Source organism: Littorina saxatilis, unplaced genomic scaffold (genome assembly GCF_037325665.1).
Source record: "Littorina saxatilis isolate snail1 unplaced genomic scaffold, US_GU_Lsax_2.0 scaffold_325, whole genome shotgun sequence".
In the NCBI taxonomy this organism is placed as follows: Eukaryota; Metazoa; Mollusca; class Gastropoda; order Littorinimorpha; family Littorinidae; genus Littorina; species Littorina saxatilis.
The window spans coordinates 117,201-126,584 of NW_027128327.1; the positions used below are offsets into that span (position 1 = coordinate 117,201).

Here is a 9,384-nt window from a genome sequence, read left to right on the forward strand (position 1 = left end):
ACACCATGACCATACAATTTACAAATTACTTTTTTTTTTCATTCAATTTCAAACTCAAAGATTCCATTTTGTTCTGTCTGTGTTTGAACTGCATTTCGACTCTCAGCATCATGATATTGATAATGACGCAGAGCAATCAACACCTACTGAGCTAAGTTCCTTTTTATGTCTGTTGGCTAGTACAACAGTACAACTTGAACTACAAGTACAAGGGCCATGAGGTTGACATAATTTGGGGTTGGTTAATTTTGTTTGTTTGTGATGTTGCCACATAAGGCTTTAGCAGTTTTTAGTCCCATGACTCATTGAATGTTTTAAAGATCTACATATATATATTTATGTATGTCTACACACCAATGCCTCATGCACTGAGGAATTCCTGTTATGATGATGTATTGGTAACAATTCTGCAGATTGCTCCAATTGTAATACTCACTAATACTGGTATGATCATAATGACATGTAGTACTCACTACTGCTGACTCAATCAGTCAATGAAATTAAGCCATGAAACTACAGTGTTGCAACTGGATTTGTTACACATATTTGTTATGCGGTGTCTGCATGAGGAGAGGTACAACCTCTGTCCCCTCTGTTAAAATAGCAAAATCTAGATCGGCACTTTTCAGGGTGAGTACGGGTAAGGTCATCAAATCTAGTTTTTATGCCACATGTTTGCCAAGATCTGCAGTCTTGGTTGGAGCAAAACAACGTTTGATTTGGAACAAAAAGGACTGGGTGGTCGGGTGGTAACGCACTTGCGCTCAGAAGTGAGAGGTTGCGATTTCGACCCTGGGTCAGGGCGTTAGCAATTTTCTCCCCCCTTTCCCAACCTAGGTGGTGGGTTCAAGTGCTAGTCTTTCGGATGAGAAGAAAAACCGAGGTCCCTTCGTGTACACTACATTGGGGTGTGCACGTTAAAGATCCCACGATTGACAAAAGGGTCTTTCCTGGCAAAATTGTATAGGCAAAGATAAAAATGACCACCCAAAATACCCGTGTGACTTGGAATAATAGGCCGTAAAAAGTAGGATATGTGCCGAAATGGCTGCGATCTGCTGGTCGATGTGAATGCGTGATGTATTGTGTAAAAAAAATTCCATCTCACACGGCATAAATAAATCCCTGCGCCTTGAGTCCGAGTCTGGAGATACGCGCGCGATATAAGACTTCATATAACATCCTGACTGCTTGCTGTGCAGAGGAAGTGTTCTTTTTAAGAAATGCATTCAAATAAAACAAATGGAGAAATGCCCACTGAACAGAAACAGCCAGGCTCCTAATGTGTGGTATGAATCCAAGTTGAGAGAGATCAGCTGAGCTAGGATTTTACATGGAACAAGATCATCCCTCCACTTGCATACATACCAGAAATGAACATACAGTGTGCTTGATGTGGTGATCAAGTGACATTTTGCTATGAATTTGTTTAAGCAACTAGTAGCTTCTTCAGCGTTAATTCATTAAACAATTACTATATTCTTAGCACATAGAACACCTTGCTAAGTTAAGTTATGCGTGTGTTTGTTATTGCAATGTAAGACCTCATGACATAGATATATAACAAAATAACACATGATGAGATTCTAAATATGTTTTGTTTACTTGCAGGTCTCAGTTATTACCAAGCCCTGCCTCATTCTTCCCGCAACAGTGACATGGTGCTGTTATAGAACACAAGTAAGGCTTTTGATCATTTCCAAAATACACTAGCAATAGATTGTGAGTGCAACTGGTAATGAGAATATTTTACCACAAAAGGCTAAAGTACAAATAACAGATTTATGATGTTGGAAAAAGAAGTCCGCCAGAGCAAGTGATTAGTGTACCAGTTAGCTAGGGTGGATATATTATATAATTACAATTTACAGTCAGCATAAAATGTTCAGGCCAGTCTTGAATTGTTCTCGCCCTGTGAATTCACCGGCAAATCAGATGGCATGAAGAAATCAATGGTATATTATGCTCTGCATTGAATGAACCATCTCCAGTCATTCTGAGTGACACACCTCTTTAAAAAAAACATGCCAGTAATTAAATCCAGGCTACATGGGGATGGAAAATGACCCTGGCAATTTCAACCTCTGCTTGTGCCTTTGTGTAGCAGGATTGGATATGGATCTTCAAAAGCCTTAGTTCATTTGTTTGTATCATGTATGACGTTATAAGTTAATACTATTAGTCAATTTCAAATAGCAGAGTTATTTTCAGAGCTTTCTAACCTCAAACCCTGTCTGCCCCGTGGAATCTAGTTTGTAATTCAAAAGGGTATTTTGATTTTGACTCAGTTTCTTTCTTGCAAGTTCATTCTTTTCTCGTTCTAGGTACTAAACCACTACTGATGACTGCCTGCATCAGGGTTATAATTTATGAAGAAGTCAAAATGCACATGTATATATAACAGTTTACAATTTAAAGGCACACTTGCCTTGTCACTATAGTGTGGGTCACTGTCTCAGATATTATATATGGCTATGCTTTAACATGGAATCCCTCATCTTGGCCACATACCATCTTGCTGTGGTGAGTTAACTCAAAATATGGGATATTTTCACAAACATTCAAGCTGATCTATGTTGGTATGCGTCCAAGTAGAGGGATGATCTTATCCCAAGTAAAAGCCTGACAAGATCTGAGACTGTGATTGTGAAGCAAAATGTTTTTACATAGTAAAGTAAGCCTTTAACGAGAAAGTATGTCTATTGCACTGGGTGTTTTATTATTATTACAGTATATATATTTTTCTTCCAGGTAGTCTCTCTTTAAACTGACTTTCTACACCATGGTGTCTCTGGCAGTGTTATATTGGCAGAAGACAGTTGGAACTGGATATCCTCATTTAGATGGTAGGCATGTTTTCGGCTTTTGTGTTGCTATGGTGTGTGTGTGTGTCTGTGTTAAGGCCATGTCAGACGCACAACACAAAACAGTGTTTCCTTTCAAAACAAACACAAAACAGCGTGTTTCCCATGTGACATCCCCCAAAACGCGTTTCAGAATACACTGTTTCGTGTTTTTGCATCGTGTTTTGGGTTTTAGAGCATGCTCTAAAATCTAAAAACACGTTTTGGTAGTCAGCCAATGAACGCGGACGATCAACTCAAGTGACTCGGTTTCCGGCACCACGGAGATAGAAAAAAAATGGCAGACTCAGATGTGGTACCGATTCAGGGTAGTATCGGACCCATGAATCCTAACTAGAGTCTATGGATCCTGTCACGATTGAAGAGAGGCAATAATATCAGTGGGCGCTGCCAGCCGTGTTGTTTACAAACCCAAACACAGCGCGGTAGCTGAACGGGTCAAGCTGACACTGACCGTATCAGTGGACACTGACCGTATCAGTGGACACTGACCGTATCAGTGGGCACTGCCAGCCGTGTTGTTTACAAACTCAAACACAGGGCGATAGCTGGACGGGTCAAGCTGACACTGACCGATATTTCTGTGAAAACACGCACCGCGCTTCATCTGTGTGTTTCGCATGTGACATCCCCTCTTTAAAAACATGTGTTTCCCCGACGTTTTGAGATGGTGTTTTTGTCGAAAACAGGGTTTTGTGTTGTGCGTCTGTCTCCGCCTTTAGACACATACCAGAAATAAACACACTGTTTGCATGCTGTGGTGAAGTGACATTTTGTGATTTTTTTTTAATGAACTAGTACAGGTAGCTTTTACAGCATTTATTCATAACACAATCGCACTTTTTGGGGTATGTGAACAAGTTAAGAGATCAGGGTTCGACACTAGCGGGGGCGGGGGGCGGAACGCCCCAGAGTTTTGTGTTCCGCCCCAAACATTGCCGAAGCTTGGGGCCCACTCCGCCCCAGGATAAATTCCAACAATGACAAACCGAAAATTCTAATGCCAGCAGAGCCAATCACTAAAAATCGCCAAAGTCGTCACTGAAATTTGCGTTACGATCAATGCCGCAGTCAAGAAAAAAACACATTCAAATCGTCGAAGGACAATGTCGTAAGGGAAATAACTCCCAGATTGCGCTCTTTAGCGTGAGAGATAAGTATCGCCTTCAAATGCCAAACGCAAAATGTGGCGACACATCCCTGGTGTAAAAAGACATGGAAATGAAGATGAAGAACAGGGTGGAGAGAAACGAAAAAAGGAGACCGATGCAGCCAAAAGCGCGAAGCGCTGTCGTAATTTCAATGTCAAATGGTTGAAAGAATTTCCCTGGCTTCAGTACGATGAAGAAAAACAGACAATGCATTGCCGCACTTGAATACTGAGAGTGGGCCCCAGATTTTTTTTTTCCGCCCCAGCAATTTCCATCTCTGGGGCCAGTGTGGCCCCAGGCCAAATAAGTTAGTGTCGACCCCTGGAGATCATGTCTTATCCCATTTTAAAGCCCTACCAGATCTGAGACGGTGAGCCAAATTGTTTTCATGAGAAGGAATGTGCCTTTTAGTGAAATCTATGTACTTTACAAAACATATTTTAAGAAATGAAATGTGTTACAAGTAACAGCCATAGGAGTGATAGCCTGTAGGTGGAATAATAATCTTCAATTGCCTAGAAATGATTATCTGGTTAAGAATGACCTCTTCAAGAAAATTAATGCAAAGCATTTTGATGTTTGTGACGATTAGTTACTCTTTATCACATTTGGTCGCTGATTTTGCTGTCAGTGTCAGTGTTGGGCAGGTGTGCGTCCATGATGTCATTGCTATTGAAAACTAATCTGTACTGTAAAGTAAATGTACCCATACATGGCAGTTGTCTGGTCAAACCGGGGGCCAGCCATGACTGGGACTGATGTATCCTCAGGCACTCGACACCAGGTGGGCGTGGGCCAGTGGTTGGGGTGTGATTCCCTGCCTTACACCACCACAAAGTGTTGTATCAGTAGACAAGACTGAGCAGAACTTCTGCCCCCCCCCCCCCCCCCCCCCCCCCTCACCAATTGACCACTCAGTGCCATGTGCCTGTGGCTGTATCATAAACACTTTGTGACAATAGTTGTTACCTCCTTAGAACATATCTTGTGATGCTCCTCAGTGTTTGATGTATGCTAACTGGTGTACTTATGACATAGTGTTCATATGAAAGTTATATGTGTTGCAGCTCATCCAGATCACAGGTACACAAAGGAGCTGGTTCCAGTGAAAACATAGGCGCATGGAACTGCTTATGGACTACTTTAGAAAGTGTGCTGTTACAACCAAGACTCTCCAGTTAGGAAGGTCTGCGGAAGGGTGCTTGTTCTGTTTCCTCGGACAGGCTTTTCAAGACTAGGTAGGTTAAACCACATGATTGGGCTTTAATTATGAATGCACTTCAAAGTTCACTTATTTCATTATCTGGTACAAGTTCTCTTGCATGTGGGTGTAAGGCTGAAGAAGAACCTCTGACAAGTCAATTTTCAAGCAACTGAGCATGAACCCAGGTAAAAAAAAAACCACAGAGCTCTCTTTCTCTCTCTTTCTATTGGTCTGTTATTCATAGAATGACACTAACAGTGACACAAGTAAAAAATCTGTATCATTGTCTTGACCTCCAGAAATTTGGTAGAGAATAAGATGACTAATAGTATTATTTTGATTATTTTATGGTCATTACTGTGGACTCCCCCCACACACACACACACACACACCACCCCACCCCTGCCCCTTTTAAGACACCCCAATCTAAGACTCCTTCCTATTAATGACCCTGTTTACGCAGACTTCTTGTTCATAACATCTGTAAATTCACTCCCATTTTAAGACTTGCTCCTTTTTAAGACCTGATTTTGCTTATTTTGGATTTCGAAAAAGAGAACAACAAATCCCCACTCTCTAGCCAGGCACATGATTTTTGTATGAACCAAGTTGAGGGATGGCATTTGTATAGGCCTGACCAGATCTGAGATGTTGAATCTATTGCTTACAAAGAAAGCATTGTGTCATTAAAGGCACACTACTTCTCTTCGCCGTCTCAGTTCAGGCCAGGCTTTAACATAGGATAAGCTCATCCGATGATGAAATGAAAGTTTTACGCCCTTACGGCAAAGCCATTAGGGGCATGTTACACGGGAGAACCCGGCTTTGTATGAAAATAGAAAATAAAAATGCGGGGGGGGGGGGGGGGGATGTAGACAGCTGGCTGCCGGCTGCTAGAGGAGACCTGAAATGGGCTAGGGACCGGGTTGGGTCGTCTTGGGTCAGTGCTGAAATGGTTACTTTTTTGGCTGTTGGCCGAACGGACACCCGGGCTTCATATTTTTGCATGCATGTATTCGTGTTTCCAAGGCCTGAGGCTTTCGCTGTGACCCTGGGATCTTTATCGTGCGCATGCGTGCACACGGGGGTGTTCGGACACCGAGGAGAGTCTGCACAAAGTTGACTCTGGGACACACATCCCGCGCCGAACTTGGGGGTTGAACCCACGCTGATAGTAACAACCGGTTTTAAAGCCAGCGCCTCTACCGACTGGGCAAACTCCCCCCCCCCCCCCCCCCAATTTGTTGGGGTCAAGAAGTTCCATGGAGGGCGGGGGGTATGGAGTAACACATAGTGTTTTGCTCAGAACATTCCCACCCATGCAGAGCCGCGCTATGGGTACGCATTACCGTGAAGCTGGCAGTCAGTGCTACCAAATGTCGTCTGTGTCTACCACTCGGTGGTGACTTAATGTGGGTCTATGTAAGCAGATGCCAGCGCAAGCAATCTGATGCAGAGTCAGGAGGCGGTTTGGTACAAGAGAACCTTAGAGGCCACAGCCTCGGCCGTCTAAGGGATCTGTGTGTCTGGAGGCACATTTGGTTTCTGAGGTTCAAGCGGAGCTGTTGCCTCTGCTCCCAAGTTCCCGTGTCTGGAGGCGTTTTTGGTATGGTAGCAAACCTGTAGGTTGGGGCCTCTGCCTTTATAAGCTCATCCCTCAACTTGGTCACATATGAACAATCAACACACTGACTTCTTGCTGTAGTGATCGAGTCAGAATTGCCAAGGCGTGTACATGGAATAAGATCATAATTCTAAATGCTGAAGTAACATTCTGTTTCCTATGAAGCTAGGCTTGATTTTTGGTATGAATCCAAGTTAAGGGATAGCATGTGTAAAAGCAGAATTGTTTACAGAGGCAGCTTTGTGTTATTAAAGGCATCTCAGATCACCTGCCAGGCCTTTTTTTTTTTTTTTTTTTTTTTTTACATGGGGTAAGACTATCCCTCCACTCCGGCACATACCAGCAATAAACACAGTGGTTACTTGTGATGAAATAGTGGCAAGACAGATGATTTAAGCATCACATAACCTTCCTAAGTGAAGTCAAGTCGTGTGTGTGTGAGCATAGAATGTTGAGGACAGCCTTGAAATTTTCTGACTGTGTGAATTCAACAGAACTGCTGTAAATCTGGCGCAGTATAGTTTTTATTGTATGAAACTTCATTTCCAGTCAGGTGCTATGAAGAAATCATATCAGGTTATGCTTTGCAGTGAACCACCACCAGTATTTATTTATTTATTAAGGAGATTTCTATCGCGCATAACTAAAAGCACTATTTCTGAGTAACACGTCATCTTAATTAAAGCATGCCAGTATCGCCAGGCTCCTTTTGGGTGGTAAATGTGGATCTTCAAAAGCCTAAGTTAAAAAAACAAGATGTAAAAGTACATTTTGAATAGTAGGTTTTTTTCAGAGGGCAGATATCACAAGATATGATCGTTCAACTGCATGTATGCCTCATTACTAAAACAAAAATTAAGTGGTATTTTACTCGTCTTTCTGGTAAAACATATACACCATCAATATATTATAATAATGATCTTGCTTGTTTACAGATGGACAACAGCTGCTGCCAGGACTAGGTTACGCATAAAGAAAACAGTCAACACTTGGCTGGTGCTGGAGCTTCTTTGATGTCTATATCAACAACAAAAAGACAGACAGATACCAGCTCATTCAAGACCATATCCCCATTTTACTCACACAGAACAGAGAGCCATCTTCCGCCTTCGCACAGGACACTGCTGTCTGAAGGTACACCTCAAAAGGATAGGTTTTGCACCTACAGCGGACTGTGGCTAGGGTAGGAAGAACAGACTCTGCAACACGTTCTGAGAGGGTGGCCTTTCCTTGCCACCCCTGTGCAACAAGACTTGGCCAGAGAGCACACATCCAAATGCAAACACTGAACACTGAAGAGGAAGAAGAAGAAGGTGCCCACACAGAAGGGCATGAATCTACTTTAAGGGCAGAAAGGTTTACAGCAGTTTATAGACTTGTAGCAGATAACATGATTGTTGAGACAAAATTACCTTAAAGGGAGAAAACGAACAAGCTAAATAGGCTGTACAGTACTTCACTTGAACAATTTATAAGGTTCCCTGTAATGTATTAAGTATCAAGAACATTTACAGATCACAAGACATTGTGTTTTCTTTTGTTTGCAATACAAATTTTTCACAATAAAAAGATATGCACTTGGCAAGATCCTTAAAATGTAAAACTAGTACGTGTGACAATTTTGAATTGTTCAGAGATGGTTTTGCTTCAGTGGTAAATGTTTTAGCTTTGTTATAAGATTCTGTTACTGAAGCATACTTTAAAACCTTGACCTTCCAAGTCTTGAACAACATACCCTAACTGTGTTAGCACCCTGGGCTGCGATCATTGTGTTGAGCTACTTAACAGAGGACTCCTTGGTTTTATTACATAGATATACTTTGGTTAACTTTAATTATTTGATAAATAATTCTAATACAGGACAACTCCCCCATCAAATGTAGAAATGTCGTCTGCATTTTTATTTTGTATTCTGCATATTTTAAAAGGCTATTTTTGTGCACAGAACATGCATCTGCAGGGAGGTTTAGAGGGTGAAGTTAGGATCTATTATGGGGCATGCAGCACCACACCCATTTTGTGTGTGTGTATTTTGTGTTGACACATAAGACACTGTCATTCCAGCAGAAACCTGTGATGATGCACATTTTATTGCAGTAACCAGCTGAAATTGTATGTACGTTGTTATGAAATTGACAAATGATCCCTGCTTTGCAATCCTGTGTTAATGATATTGCCAAAATTAAAACGTGGAGGAAAAAGTGAGTGTAAACCTATTCTTGTGGTGGTGGTGGTGGTGGTGGTGGTGGTGGTGTGTGTGTCTGGTTAGTGTGTGTGTGTGTGTGTGTGTGTGTGTTTGAGTGTGTGTTAAACAAACAACAACGACAAACAACACCAAACCTTTATCAAACAAGCACAACAAAAACAAATTACACAAAAACTGGCAAAAATCAGAATATCAACTGAGGAGAAAAAAACAGTGGCTGAATGCAATACTTATTATAACTTAAAAAGTAAAAGTGTGCATGTGATGTGTGCGTATGTTTGAGTGTTTTAAACAAACAACAACAAACCTAAATTAAACAAGCACAACAACAACAA

The 9,384-nt window shown here is 41.7% G+C and overlaps 1 long non-coding RNA gene across 2 annotated transcripts in view; it reads left to right on the plus strand.

Moving 5' to 3' along the window:
• Window positions 1-9,044, plus strand: part of LOC138956692 (uncharacterized) — a 9,592-nt gene extending 548 nt beyond the window's left edge. For both annotated transcript variants that reach the window (XR_011452754.1, XR_011452753.1), the window contains exons 2-5: window positions 1,612-1,680; window positions 2,752-2,846; window positions 5,083-5,253; window positions 7,779-9,044. This is a non-coding gene — a long non-coding RNA (uncharacterized lncRNA). The remainder of the gene's footprint in view (window positions 1-1,611; window positions 1,681-2,751; window positions 2,847-5,082; window positions 5,254-7,778) is intronic.
• Window positions 9,045-9,384: the final 340 nt, after the last annotated feature.